Source organism: Leucoraja erinacea, chromosome 20 (genome assembly GCF_028641065.1).
Source record: "Leucoraja erinacea ecotype New England chromosome 20, Leri_hhj_1, whole genome shotgun sequence".
Taxonomy (NCBI): Eukaryota; Metazoa; Chordata; class Chondrichthyes; order Rajiformes; family Rajidae; genus Leucoraja; species Leucoraja erinaceus.
In genome coordinates, this window is record NC_073396.1 from 2,481,723 (window position 1) to 2,497,801 (window position 16,079).

A 16,079-nucleotide genomic window follows, 5' to 3' on the forward strand; every position below is an offset into this window, starting at 1 on the left:
GTAGGCGAATCAAGGACCAGAGGACATTTAGGTTTAAGGTTAGAGGTGACAGATTTAACAGGAACCAGAGGGGCAACTTTTTCACACAGTGAGTGTGGTGGGTGTATGGAACGAGCTGCCAGAGGAGGCAGTTGAGGCAGGCACAATAGAAACATAGAAACATAGAAATCAGGTGCAGGAGTAGGCCATTCGGCCCTTCGAGCCTGCACCGCCATTCAATATGATCATGGCTGATCATCCAACTCAGTATCCCGTACCTGCCTTCTCTCCATACCCACTGATCCCCTTAGCCACAAGGGCCACATCTAACTCCGTCTTAAATATAGCCAATGAACTGGCCTCGACTACCCTCTGTGGCAGAGAGTTCCAGAGATTCACCACTCTCTGTGTGAAAAAAGTTCTTCTCATCTCGGTTTTAAAGGATTTCCCCCTTATCCTTAAGCTGTGACCCCTTGTCCTGGACTTCCCCAACATTGGGAGCAATCTTCCTGCATCTAGCCTGTCCAACCCCTTAAGAATTTTGTAAGTTTCTATAAGATCCCCTCTCAATCTCCTAAATTCTAGAGCGTATAAACCAAGTCTATCCAGTCTTTCTTCATAAGACAGTCCTGACATCCCAGGAATCAGTCTGGTGAACCTTCTCTGCACTCCCTCTATGGCAATAATGTCCTTCCTCAGATTTGGAGACCAAAACTGTACGCAATACTCCAGGTGTGGTCTCACCAAGACCCCGTACAACTGCAGTAGAACCTCCCTGCTCCTATACTCAAATCCTTTTGCTATGAAAGCTAACATACCATTCGCTTTCTTCACTGCCTGCTGCACCTGCATGCCTACCTTCAATGACTGGTGACCATGACACCCAGGTCTCGCTGCATCTCCCCTTTTCCTAGTCGGCCACCATTTAGATAATAGTCTGCTTTCCTGTTTTTGCCACCAAAATAGATAACCTCACATTTATCCACATTATACTGCATCTGCCAAACATTTGCCCACTCACCCAGCCTATCCAAGTCACCTTGCAGTCTCCTAGCATCCTCCTCACAGCTAACACTGCCCCCCAGCTTAGTGTCATCCGCAAACTTGGAGATATTGCCTTCAATTCCCTCATCCAGATCATTAATATATATTGTAAATAGCTGGGGTCCCAGCACTGAGCCTTGCGGTACCCCACTAGTCACTGCCTGCCATTGTGAAAAGGACCCGTTTACTCCTACTCTTTGCTTCCTGTTTGCCAGCCAGTTCTCTATCCACATCAATACTGAAACCCCCAATGCCTTGTGCTTTAAGTGCAATAACAGCATTTAAAAATACATTTAGATGGGAAATGTTTAGATCTGGGCCAAATGTGGACAAATGGGACTAGCTTCGATTGGGCATTTTGGGCGGCTTGTTTCAGCGCTGAATGACAGATGGAAGATTAGCCCCGCACATTCTAGTCCTCTCCCCACAGTCCACTGTGCAATCCAGCCCTTGATTATATCCTGATTCTAATTCTTTATTTTGCGATTTCTCCGGAAAAAAGAAAAGTCAGACATAGCTATTAATCTCTAAACATTATTGATGATCTAACTTAAAAATCCCAACAGATTTCCAGCTCATCAATGTTATTCTGCCAATATATGGTTGCATTAATTTTACAATATTGATTTCTGGTCTACAGAACAATGTTGCTTATAATATAGATGAAAGGAGCCGTCATATTGGCCTTACCAGCAATCAATCTGAAAAGTGATATACTTTTGTAGAAAATTTAATACAGGAATTCTGGACACTAACTTGCATAAATTACACCTTTTCCACGCATTAATATTTTTGCAGCACCTGCATGTGTCATTATAAAACATGAAGACTGTGTACAAGTGATCATGGATTATTCATCTCTGTGGTCATCTCTGTGGACGGTAGCGAGCATGCTGACCAGTTGCCTGGTTCAGCAACGAACATCCATATAACCATATAATATAATAAACCATATAACAATTACAGCACGGAAACAGGCCATCTCGACCCTTCTAGTCCGTGCCGAACACATAATCTCCCCTAGTCCCATATACCTGCGCTCAGACCATAACCCTCCATTCCCTTCCCATCCATATAACTATCCAATTTTTTTTTAAATGATAAAAATGAACCTGCCTCCACCACCTTCACTGGAAGCTCATTCCACACAGCTACCACTCTCTGAGTAAAGAAGTTCCCCCTCATGTTACCCCTAAACTTCAGTCCCTTAATTCTCATGTCATGTCCCCTTGTTTGAATCTTCCCTACTCTCAGGGGGAAAAGCTTTTCCATGTCAACTCTGTCTATCCCTCTCATCATTTTAAAAACCTCTATCAAGTCCCCCCTTAACCTTCTGCGCTCCAAAGAATAAAGACCTAACTTGTCCAGGAGCGGGAAATAACGCAGGAAGTTGTGACCACTGCCCAGTCCATCATCGGCTCTGACCTCCCCACCATCGAGGGGATCTATCGCAGTGGCTGCCTCAAAAAGGGCTGCCAACATCATCAAGGACCCACACTGTCCTGGCCACTCACTCATCTCCCCGCTGCCATCTGGAAGAAGGTACAGGAGACTGAAATCTAGTGCAGGGACATCCAGCTTCCTCCCCACAGCCATCAGGCTATTAAACACCACATCAAACAAACTCTGAACAATAACAGCCTATTGCACTCTATCTGTTTATTTATTGTGTACATACATGGTCTATGGTCTATAGACACACTGAACTTTTTATGTTGACATATTCTGTTGTGCTGAAGCAAGCAAGAATTTCATTGTCCACATGACAATAAAACTCTCTTAACTTGGATGAAGAATGAAGTCACTGTTAATTTTGACAATTGGTCAAACGCAGTGACCTAAGTTCATACCTTCGGAATGTGTTTTGGGTTATTTTAAACAATAAAATGCAAATCAGCACAGATTGTGGAGGCCAAGTCAGTGGATATATTTAAGGCAGAGATAGATAGATTCTTGTCCAAGGGTTGTGGGGAGAAGGCAGGAGAATGGGGTTAGGAGGGAGAGATAGATCAGCCATGATTGAATGGCGGAGTAGACTAGATGGGCCGAATGGCCAAATTCTGCTCCTATCACTTATGACCTTAAGACTCTATTCATTCACCCTGTCTATTCCAAACCCAGGGTCAAGTCCTTCAAAGTCAAGTCCAATATCATTCAGGTCCAGTATCTGGGCACTAAAGAGGTGACCTCTCTGGTGTTTCAGATATCAACTTGCAATGGCACTGAGAGCTTGCGACTAATTGCATCCATTCTTGTTTGTTTGGTGGAGAGCGGCATGAATAAGAATGTCCAGGCAAGGTTGTATGAGCAACGCAACATCACAAGTCAACGGAAACACAAACAGAATCAATCACTGGTAGTCTAACTTCCGACATATCCCCAATTGAGCAAAATCTACAGAACTACATGTAAAGGAAAGGATGTCTCTGAGGAGAAACATTAAATTTAAAGTAATTTTTTAAAATTAAATTAAATTACATTTAAATTAAATTAAAAGTAAAAACACTGCTCTAGGTGTCAGCTGCTCTACATCGGTGAGACCAAGCGCAGGCTTGGCGATCGTTTCGCCCAACACCTCCGCTCAGTTCGCATCAACCAACCTGATCTCCCGGTGGCTCAACACTTCAACTCCCCCTCCCATTCCGAATCCGACCTTTCTGTCCTGGGCCTCCTCCATGGCCAGAGTGAGTCCCACCGCAAATTGGAGGAACAGCACCTCATATTGGGTAGTTTACACCCCAGCGGTATGAACATTGACCTCTCCAATTTCAGGTAGTCCCTGCTTTCTCCCTCCTTCCCCTCCCCTTCCCAGCTCTCCCACAGCCCACTGTCTCCGCCTCTTCCTTTCTTCTTCCCGCCCCCCCCCCTCACATATCCACCCCCCCCCCCCCCCCCATACGACTCCTAATTCCCTGTGAATCATCTCCACACTCTGCATTCACACAACTGACAATTATACCTTGCCAGAGTAACAGTTGCATTAATCCCCTCTCAGTGACTAATTCTAAACAAAGAAATCAGTATGGATTAATTTCACCTCATCTCCTCTCCAGGTGATGAACACTGCCCGCTCCATCACAGGTACTGACCTCTCTCCCACCATCGCAGGGACCTCCAGGTCAAGCTGCCTCATAAAGGCAGCCGGCATCATCAGAGTGTATGTATGTGTGTGTGTGTGTATATGTGTGTGTGTGTGTGTGTGTGTGTGTATATACGTTTGTGTGTGTGTGTATGCATGTGTGCATGTGTGTATGTGCGTGTGCATGTGTGTGCGTGTGTGTGTACCAGTGCATGTGTGTGTGCGTGTGTGTGTGACTGTTTGTGTGTGTGTGTGTGTGTGTGTATACGTGTTTGCGTGTGCGTGTGTACACACACTGAACTTTTTTCCCATTTAATTTGGTTTAGTGAACTAAACATGGAAACAGGCCCTTCAGCCCACCGAGTCCGCTCTGCCCAGCGATCCCTGCCCATTAACACTATCCTACACACACTAGGGACAATTTACATTTACACCGAGCCAATGAACCTACAAACCTGCACGTCTTTGAAGTGTGGGAGGAAACCGAAGATCCCGGAGAAAACCCACGCAGGTCACGGGGAGAACGTACAAACTCCGTACAGACAGCACCCGTAGTCGGGATCGAACCCGGGTCTCTGACGCTGCAAGCGCTGTAAGGCAGCAACTCTACCGCTGGGCCACCGTGCTGGCTGTTTATCCTATTGTTTACAGTGCACTATGTTGAACCATTCTGTTGTCAAGTCAAGTCAAGTCAAGTCAAGTTTATTTGTCACACACACACATACGAGATGTGCAGTGAAATGAAAGTGGCAATGCTCGCGGATTTTTTGTGCAAAAGACAAACAACAAAACAACCAAACAAATTATAAACACAATCATAACACACATATTCTTTTACATAATAAATAATAGAAGGAAAAACGTTCTGTAGAGTTAGTCCCTGGTGAGATAGGCGTTTACAGTCCGAATTGCCTCTGGGAAGAAACTCCTTCTCAACCTCTCCGTTCTCACTGCATGGCAACGGAGGCGTTTGCCTGACCGTAGCAGCTGGAACAGTCCGTTGCAGGGGTGGAAGGGGTCTCCCATAATTTTGTTTGCTCTGGAGTTGCACCTCCTGTTGTATAGTTCCTGCAGAGGGGTGAGTGAAGTGCTGCAGTAAGTAAGAATTTCATTGTTCTGTCTGGGACACATGATAATAAAACACTCTGGTCTCTTGACTAAGTTATCTCACAATACTCCCAGGTTTGAGCACAGCCTCTGGTTAACTGTACCCAGGAGAGATATACATAGAAGCAGGCCTCTCCCTTTGTATGAAATCAGTCTCACAGTGATTGTACTCTGAGATTACATTGCCTTCACATCCTTGCGATGATCACACGAGCCTTATTAAATCACAACTGGCTACGAAGGCTCTTGGCAGGAGTACTTCTTTTCAAATGTAGAGGAAATGTCAGGTAGATTAAGGGGAATCTTTATAGCGTTGAGAAGTGTTCAAATGTCAACAAGGGCAGAATCAGAAATCAGAAATACAAACGGCTTGGAAATAGTTCTGTTTGAGCAGGAAAAAGGATCAGAGCATGTTCATAAGTGATTGGAGCAGGTAGGCCATTCGGCCCATCTAGTCCACTCCACCATTCAATTGTGGCTGATCAATCTCTTTCACTTAACCCCATTCACCTGCCTTCTGAGAAGAACTTTTTTCACACAGAGAGTGGTGAATCTCTGGAACTCTCTGCCACAGAGGGTAGTTGAGGCCAGTTCATTGGCTATATTTAAGAGGGAGTTAGATATGGCCCTTGTGGCTAAAGGGATCAGGGGGTATGGAGAGAAGGCAGGTACGGGATACTGAGTTGGATGATCAGCCATGATCATATTGAGTGGCGGTGCAGGCTCGAAGGGCCGAATGGCCTACTCCTGCACCTAATTTCTATGTTTCTATGTTTCTCCCCATAACCCCTGACACTCGCACTAATCAGGAATCTATGTGTAAACATAGAAACATAGAAACATAGACAATTGGTGCAGGAGTAGGCCATTCCGCCCTTCGAGCCTGCACCGCCATTCAATATGATCATGGCTGATCATCCAACTCAGTATCCTGTACCTGCCTTCTCTCCATACCCCCTGATCCCTTTAGCCACAAGGGCCACATCTAACTCCCTCTTAAATATAGCCAATGAACTGTGGCCTCAACTACCTTCTGTGGCAGAGAATTCCAGAGATTCACCACTCTCTGTGTGAAAAATGTTTTTCTCATCTCGGTCCTAAAAGATTTCCCCCTTAACCTTAAACTGTGACCCCTTGTTCTGGATGGGTCGGAAGGAACTGCAGGTGCTGGTTTAAACCGAAGATAGACACAAAATGCTGGAGTAACTCAGCGGGACAGGCAGCATCTCTGGAGAGAAGGAATGGGTGACGTTTTGGGTCGAGACCCTTCTTCAGACTGGTTAGGGAGAAGGGAAACATGAGATATCGACGGTGATGTGGAGAGAAGAACAATTAATGAAATATATGGAATAATAATCTATCTATCACTGCCTTAAATATATCCACTGACTTGCCCTCCACAGCCGTCTGTGGCAAAGAATTCCACAGATTCACCACCCTTTTGCGAGCGTGTTCATCCTTACTCTGAAAGACCGTGATGCAACATCATCAAGGACCAGTCTCACCCCGGCCACTCCCTCTTCTCCCCTCTCCCACCAGGCAAGAGGTACAGAAGTGTGAAAACGCACACACCTACAGATTCAGGGACAGTTTCTTCCCAGCTGTTATCAGGCAACTGAACCATCCTACCACAACCAGAGAGCGGTCCTGAACTACTATCTACCTCATTGGTGACCCTCAGACTATCCTTGATCAGACTTTACTGGACTTTACCTTGCACTAAACATTATTCCCTTATCATGTATCTGTACACTGTAAATGGCTCCATTGTAATCATGTATTGTCTTTCCGCTGACTGGTTAGCACGCAACAAAAGCTTTTCACTGTACCTCGGTACACGTGACTATAAACTAAACTCAACTAAACTGAACCATGATTTAGTTTAGTTTAGAGATACAGCGCAGAAACAGGCCCTTCGGCCCACCGGGTCCGTGCCGACCAGCGATCCCCGCACATTAACACTATCCTACACACACAAGAGACAATTTTTACATTTACACCAAGCCAAATAACCTACAAACCTGCACGTGTGGGAGGAAACCAAAGATCTCCGAGAAAACCCACGCAGGTCACGGGGAGAACATACAAACTCCGTACGGACAGCGCCCATAGTCGGGATCGAACCCGTGCCTTTGGCGCTGTGAGGCAGAAACTCAACCGCTGCGCCACCGTGCCGAATGGCCAAATGGCCTAATTCTACTCCTGTAACTTATTAACTTATGAAAGTCATACTTGTGGGCTTTGTCGCCATGAAGCTGACCCCATTATAGTTACTGCCTCAGCGGTATTATAGCCGTTAATATTACAGTGATCAGTCTACAGAACATGCTGACGAGCAAGATAATGGAAGCAGATGGTATTAGTTCATTTATTTGCCAATAACATTTCATAAGTGCGTAAAAATAGGAGCAGGCCATATGGCCACTTGAATCTGCGCCACCTCGCTCTTCCAAAAATTATAATTCTACCAGTTAAAATGTTAAACCCCTCCACCAGAGACCTTGCCTGCAAGAGATTCTCTCCAAGTGGTGGAGACCTACACCTCACCCACACCCCTCTCGGGAACCCCGAGGTGATTCAATGGAGTTAACTCTCTCCTTTACCTTCACTCCAAAACCGCTGGCTCATCCCCAAAGAGCAATCCCTTCAAAACCAAGAAGCAATCCATCCGACCTTTGCGATAAGCATGTCCTTCGTGACAGGCAATTAAACCATTGCGTTCGCTGGAAGCGCACTACAATAAATTGTGTTGGGATACCACTTGGCATGGGACATCTTGGGCATGATCGCTGCTCTATGAAACCGTGATACCCAGTGAATTTTCTCTGTTAGCTTACAATGGTATCTCAGTTTTTTTTTTTAAATGGCAAATAATTCCAAATAAATTGTTCCACAGATGATAGACACAAAATGCTGGAGTAACTCAGCGGATCAGGCAGCATCTCTGGCTAGAAGCAATGGGTGAAGTTTCGGGTCAAGACCTTTCTTGAGTATAGAAGCTGGGATGTAATGTTAAAATTGTACAAGGCATTGGTGAGACCAAATCTGGAGTATGGTGTACATTTTTGGTCGCCCAATTATAGGAAGGATGTCAACAAAATAGAGAGAGTACAGAGGAGATTTACTAGAATGTTGCCTGGGTTTCAACAACTAAGTTACAGAGATAGGTTGAATAAGTTAGGTCTTTATTCTCTGGAGCACAGAAGGTTAAGGGGGGACTTGATAGAGGTCTTTAAAATGATGATAGGGATAGACAGAGTTGATGTGGACAAGCTTTTCCCTTTGAGAATGGGGAAGATTCAAACAAGAGGACATGACTTCAGAATTAAGGGACAGAAGTTTAGGGGTAACATGAGGGGGAACTTCTTTACTCAGAGAGTGGTAGCGGTGTGGAATGAGCTTCCAGTGGAAGTGGTGGAGGCAGGTTTGTTGGTATCATTTAAAAATAAATTGTATAGGCATATGGATGAGAAGAGAATGGAGGGTTATGGTATGAGTGCAGGCAGGTGGGACTAAGGGGAAAAAAGTTGTGTCGGCACGGACTTGTAGGGTCGAGATGGCCTGTTTCCGTGCTGTAATTGTTATATGGTTATATGGTTATATGGTTCAGACTGATCTTGGCCCGAAATGTCACCAATTCTATTTATCCAGAGATGCTGCCTGCCCCGCTGAGTTAACAGCCTGTCCCACTTAGGCGATTATTTTCAGCGACTGTCGTAGTCGTAGCAGGTCATCGGAAAATCGCTGACTGGACCCCCCCCCCGACCTACGACATCGTCTATCACAATGTCTACGATAACCTACCACCTAGTCAACGTCAAGCTACGGCAAGCTACCGAAATCCGGCGAGCCGAATGGCTTATTTCTGCTCCTACCACTTATGAACTTTTAATAGAAACATTGAAACATAGAAATTAGGTGCAGGAGTAGAGGCCATTCGGCCCTTCGAGCCTGCACCATTCGCCATTCAATATGATCATGGCTGATCATCCAACTCAGTATCCTGTACCTGCCTTCTCTCCACACCCCCTGATCCCCTTAGCCACAAGGGCCACATCTAACTCCCTCTTAAATATAGCCAATGAACTGGCCTCAACTACCCTCTGTGGCAGAGAGTTCCAGAGATTCACCACTCTCTGTGTGAAAAAAGTTCTTCTCATCTCGATCAAAAGGTCCTCCATTGAATTGAATTGAAGGGTACAGCATGGAAACAGGCCCTTCGGCCCACCGGGTCCATGCCAACCATCGATCACACCCGTTCACACTAGTTCTATTTAAGTGCAAGTGAAATGAATTTGTCAGCAGCGGTACAATGATAAAGAGCACACACAAAAACACAATAAAAATTTAACATAAACATCCACCACAGCATTCATCACTGTGGTGGAAGGCACACAATTTGGCCAGTCCTCCTCCATTTTCCCCCGTGGTCGGGACCTCAACCCTCCGCAGCCGTTGCTGTGGGCGTCCAGATAGTAAAAGGACAAGGTACAAGTCCAGGTAAGTCCAGAGTCGACTCTTCCCCACCGGAGACAGCGGCTTTAAGTTGGTGTAGGCCGCAGGCCGGCGGTCGAAGATTTAAAATTCCCTCCACGTCGCAGCCATAAGCACCGCAGTCTGCAGGGCCGGCGGTCGAAGCTCCCCTCCAGGGGTGATGGTAAGTCATCACCGCGCCCGCGGTAGAATTTGGCCGCGGGCCGGCAATGATGGCTTCTTCTTACCCCGGGTCCCCCACGAGGGATCCCGGGCTGTAGACGCCGTGCCAGCTGGAGCTGTGCAGACCGCGGCTTCAGGCTGCCGGCTGCTGCGGAGCGCTCCCCTCCAGCGAGCCCAAGCGAGGGCTCGCCCGCTCCGCGTCGACAGGTCCCAGGGAGAACGTGCAAACTCCACTCACAGATAGCACCCGAGGTCGGAATCGAACCTGGGCCTCTGGTGCTGTGAGGTAGCAGCTCTACCAACTGTGCCACCGTGCCCACAGGAGTTAGGCAAAGTGTTAAATGAAAACCTCCTGTCAATATGTATCATGGAGGTGGTGGTGGAAGCTGGGACATAAAGGGAAATTAAGAGTGATGGATTGGGACATATCTACAGAGGTAATGTTGCTGAACTTAAGACATGTTAATGGGCCTGTCCCACTTGCGCAACTTTTTCGGCAACTGCCCGGCACCCGTCATAGGTTGTCGCAGGTTACCGACAATGTTCAACATGTTGAAAATCCAGCGGCGACCAGAACAAGGTACATCTCTTTGGGCGACTACTCACAACCGTACAGGCTTCACCCCGCGACATGTCGCCTGTACGGCCGTGAGTCGTTTCCTCAGTCGCCCAAAGGGTCGTTTTACAGCGTCTTTCTGGTCACCGCTGGATTTTCAACGTTGACATTTTTCGCTGACCTGCAACGGCCTATGACGGGTACCGGCAGTCGCCGAAAATGTTGAGTAAGTGGGACTGGCCCGTTAAGGTGTATAAATCCACCATGGATTTATGGACCAAGTGTGTCCAAGGCTCTTGGAGGAGCCTAATGAGAAGAATGCGTTCAGGCATCGGAAGGCAGGAGCGTGGCTAATGTTGTGCTTTGCGCAAGGACAAAGGATTAAGAGAATTGATGTAAATATTTCACAATCGCCGCCAACTTTGTGTGATGTTGAGGGGGACATGAGGGGGAACTTCTTTACTCAGAGAGTGGTAGCTGTGTGGAATGAGCTTCCAGTGAAGGTGGTGGAGGCAGGTTCGTTTTTATCATTTAAAAATAAATTGGATAGTTATATGGACGGGAAAGGTATGGAGGGTTATGGTCTGAACGCAGGTGTATGGGACTAGGGGAGAATACGTGTTCGGCACGGACTAGAAGGGTCGAGATGGCCTGTTTCCGTGCTGTAATTGTTATATGGTTATATGGTTACATGTACTTTCAGGCGACATGGCATATATTCTGTGAAATATCTCTAAGAGTACTATCAGCGAGGCAGTCTGGCTGAATACAATAATAAAAATGCCAATAAGATTAAATAGCCATGGTGAGAATGAAAGAGGAACACAAAGACACAAATGCTGGAGCAACCTAGAGGGTCAGGCAGCATCTCTGGGGAAAAGGAATGGGTGATGTTTCTGGTCGAGACCCTTCTTTAGACTGAGATTCAGGGGAGAGGGATACGAGAGATATAGAAACATAGAAACATAGAAATTAGGTGCAGGAGTAGGCCATTCGGCCCTTCGAGCCTGCACCGCCATTCAATATGATCATGGCTGATCATCCAACTCAGTATCCCGTACCTGCCTTCTCTCCATACCCTCTGATCCCCTTAGCCACAATGGCCACATCTAACTCCCTCTTAAATATAGCCAATGAACTGGCCTCGACTACCCTCTGTGGCAGAGAGTTCCAGAGATTCACCACTCTCTGTGTGAAAAAAGTTCTTCTCATCTCGGTTTTAAAGGATTTTCCCCTTATCCTTAAGCCGTGACCCCTTGTCCTGGACTTCCCTAACATTGGGAACAATCTTCCTGCATCTAGCCTGTCCAACCCCTTAAGAATTTTGTAAGTTTCTATAAGATCCCCTCTCAATCTCCTAAATTCTAGAGAGTATAAACCAAGTCTATCCAGTCTTTCTTCATAAGACCGTCCTGACAGCCCAGGAATCAGTCTGGTGAACCTTCTCTGCACTCCCTCTATGGCAATAATGTCCTTCCTCAGATTTAGAGACCAAAACTGTACGCAATACTCCAGGTGTGGTCTCACCAAGACGGCGATGTAGAGAGATATAGAACAAATTAATGAAAGATATGCAAAAAAGTAGCAATTATAAACTAGACATGCCATTGTTAGCTGTGTGCTAGGTGAAAATCAGTTACAGACAGTGAGACTCAACAAGACTGCTTTGAAGCAGGTACATAGACCAGCACACCTGGGGAATATGGATAGGTGATGATTTGGATCAGGACCCTTCTTCAAATAGTATTATTGTATCATTGTATAATCTCCTTCCTGAAGGAACGTCCTTTGATTCTGAGGCTGTGACCTCTAGTCCTAGACTCTCCCACTAGTGGAAACCGTGCAAATTTTAGTACAAAGTACAAGTAAAAATGGCCCTGTTGGATGTGTAAATAATTCACGCTGAGCTAACCGTTCAGGAACACTTGGCTTCTGGGAACATTCCACAACTTTCAATGCCTCTCAGCTCTGTGAAACATTGATTGAAAAAGCTTCATTAATGCAGACAGACTGATGGAAAACTCCAATGAAGATCAAGGCAGTGTCGACCGACACATTATTTCACAAAAAGCACAAAAGCAGAACAACAAGAGTGCAATTTTGAACAAAGTCTTTTACATTTCATTTCCTTAATGAACCATATAGTTAAGTTAGTGAAGAGCAGACCTGCTATGGTCTGCTAGTGCCAACATTCAATTACAGTACATGACCATACGCTTAATTTACTTCTCAATTTAATAGCGACAGCATCACTATTTTAATCTCGCAAATTCCCCGGATACTGAGCATCAGAAGCGGTGAAGGATACGAGGTCACGTCTACACACTTCCGCCTCAACTGCGATGTTTGACTCAAGTCTGCACTGTATATTGTATTTCCACCGCCAGCTATAAATAGGCAGAGAGACATGGGTTGAAAACTAAACGTATCAGATCTCCTAAAAATTGATTCGAAATCTTCGCAAATGAATAAAAGGCAGAAACACCGCCATCAAACTAATCAGTGCTTTTAAGGACATTTAGTCCGGAAAATAGTCTAAAGTTGGGGAAGGTTAAATGATTCATCGATCTCTACATCAATCCCTATCAGAACAGTATCCTGTATTGTTTCATTATCATCTCAAGCCCAGTGCCTTCAAGTCTTCTGTTCCCCCCGATTTGTGAGACAGATTTCTTCGCAGCTCATCATAAATTTGTCCTTCGATTTTTTTTTTAAAGAACATCCCTTTCCCATTCAGTTTGAACTTCATAAGGTCATAAGTAGGAGGATGAGAATTGGGTCATTCGGCCCATCAAGTCTACTCCGCCATTCAATCATGGCTGATCTATCGCTAACTCACAACCCCATTCCCCTGCCTTCTCCCCAACACTTCATGGCAACTAATGCAATGAATTTATATCAACCATGCTAGAAATTCAATTTGAGATCCAAGTATGCCGATATGCAAACATGTACAGTATAGAAATTAGGTGCAGGAGTAGGCCATTCGGCCCATCGAGCCTGCATAACGCTTGTTGGTGATTTTCAATGTTTTCAATGGAGATTAAAATGGACCAGTTTCCATTGCAGACACAAGTGTCAACACTGACAAACATGTACTCAGATACTCAGATAGTATTGAGGAACAGCTCCATCCAAGACCACAAGAAATTGCAGAGAATTGTGGACGCAGCCCAGACCATCACACACACAAACCAACCTCCCTTCCATTGACTCCATCTACACCTCATGCTGCCTCGGCAAGGCCAGCAGCATCATCAAGGACCAGTCTTACACCCCGGCCACTCCCTCTTCTCCCCTCTCCCATCGGTCAAGAGGTACAGAAGTGTGAAAACCAACGCACACACACCTCCAGATTCAGGGACAGTTTCTTCCCAGCTGTTATCAGGCAACTGAACCATCCTACCACAACCAGAGAGCGGCCCTGAACTACTATCTACCTCATTGGTGACCCTTGGACTATCTTTGATCGGACTTTACTGGACTTTACCTTGCACTAAACGTTATTCCCTTATCATGTATCTGTACACTGTGGGTAGTTCGATTGCAATCATGTATTGTCTTTCCGCTGACTGGTTAGCATGCAACAAATGCTTTTCACTGTACCTCGTTACACGTGACTATAAACTTAACTCAAACTCAAAGTCATCTCCGATTTAAGATAAAACACAAGATGTTGCAGGTACTTAGCTTCTGTGGAGAGAACAGGATGAGTGCTGCATTATAAATACCAGAAAAATGACACCTTTACTGTTTCCATCTCAATATATTTCCATTTTTTCCAGTTTTATCTCATTTTTCTTTAGCTTTTTAGTTGTATAGTTTTTTTAGAGATACAGCGCAGAAACAGGCCCTTCGGCCCACCGAGTCCGTGCTGACCAGTGATCCCCGCACAGTAACACTACCCTACACACACTCAGGGCAATGTACATTTTGACCGAAGCCAATTAACCTACAAACCTGCATGTCTTTGGAGTGTGGGAGGAAACTGGAGCACCCGGAGAAAACCCACGCAGGTCACGGGGAGAACGTGCAAACTCCGTATGGACAGCACCCGTCGTCAGGATCGAACCCAGGGCTGTGAGGCAGCAACTCTACCGCTGCGCCACCGTGCCGCCCATCCTGATGTACAGAGCAGAGAGGCAGCTGAATGCCTGTAAAATGTCCCAAAGGTCCGTAATACATCCCATGACAGGCTTTGACCAAAGCATTGAAGTTCACCAGCTTCCTGGAATGGACTCCACCAGAATCTATCAACTACTAATTTGTTACTTGTTCCTTGCGAATTAGCTGCAATGTTAATTTACGTTATAAAATTGACAACACCTTAGAAATAATTCACTGATTCAAATCACTCGAGGGACATTAAGCGTGTAAATCCGCTATTTAAATGCATTGTTGGTGTTTTTTTTATTGCCGTGAAGCTTCATCTCATATTTGTTTTCTGTTGAGGATAAAAAGTCGACAGCCCACTCTCTCTTGGTTGACCAGTGTCTGGTCCAGGGCCAGGGTTTGGCCCCTGGAAATCTATCGGTCATAAGTTCATAAGTGATAGGAGCCGAATTAGGCCATTCGGCCCATCAAGTCTACTCCACCATTCAATCATGGCTGATCTATCTCTCCCTCTTAACCCCATTCTCCTGCCTTCTCCCCATAACCCCTGACACCCGTACTGATCAAGAATCTATCTATCTCTGCCTTAAACATTTCCATTGACTTGTGGCCTCCACAGCCTTCAGTGGCAAATAATTCCACAGATTCCCCACCCTCTGACTAAAGAAATTCCTCCCCATCTCCTTTCTAAAGGAACGTCCTTTAATTCTGAGGCTGTGACCTCTAGTTCTAGACTCTCCCACTAGTGGAAACATCCTCTCCACATCCACTCTATCCAGGCCTTTCACTATTTGATATCTCAATGAGGTTCAATGATAGATTATTGATTAGTACGGGTGTCAGTGGGTAATGGGGGGAAGGCAGGAGAATGGGGTTAGGAGGGAGAGATAGAAACATAGAAATTAGGTGCAGGAGTAGGCCATTCGGCCCTTCGAGCCTGCACTGCCATTCAATATGATCATGGCTGATCATCCAACTCAGTATCCCGTACCTGCCTTCTCTCCATACCCTCTGATCCCCTTAGCCACAGGGGCCACATCTAACTCCCTCTTAAATATAGCCAATGAACTGGCCTCGACTACCCTCTGTGGCAGAGAGTTCCAGAGATTCACCACTCTCTGTGTGCAAAAAGTTCTTCTCATCTCGGTTTTAAAGGATTTCCCCCTTATTTTTAAGCTGTGACCCCTTGTCCTGGACTTCCCTAACATCGGGAACAATCTTCCTGCATCTAGCCTGTCCAACCCCTTAAGAATTTTGTAAATTTCTATAAGATCCCCTCTCAATCTCCTAAATTCTAGAGAGTATAAACCAAGTCTATCCAGTCTTTCTTCATAAGACAGTCCTGACATCCCAGGAATCAGTCTGGTGAACCTTCTCTGCACTCCCTCTATGGCAATAATGTCCTTCCTCAGATTTGGATCAGATAGATCAGCCATGATTGAATGGCAGAGTAGACTTGATGGGCCGAATGGCCTAATCCTGCTCCTAGAATTTAACGAACTTCCAGTAATGGGCGGTACAATTTACTCAAGGTAACAATGCATT

At 45.7% G+C, this 16,079-nt stretch overlaps 1 protein-coding gene across 2 annotated transcripts in view; it reads right to left on the reverse strand.

Annotated features, from left to right (window-relative positions):
• The window catches only part of rbfox1 (RNA binding fox-1 homolog 1), an 899,382-nt gene that overhangs the window by 839,244 nt on the left and 44,059 nt on the right, over positions 1–16,079 (reverse strand). The window lies entirely within an intron of this gene.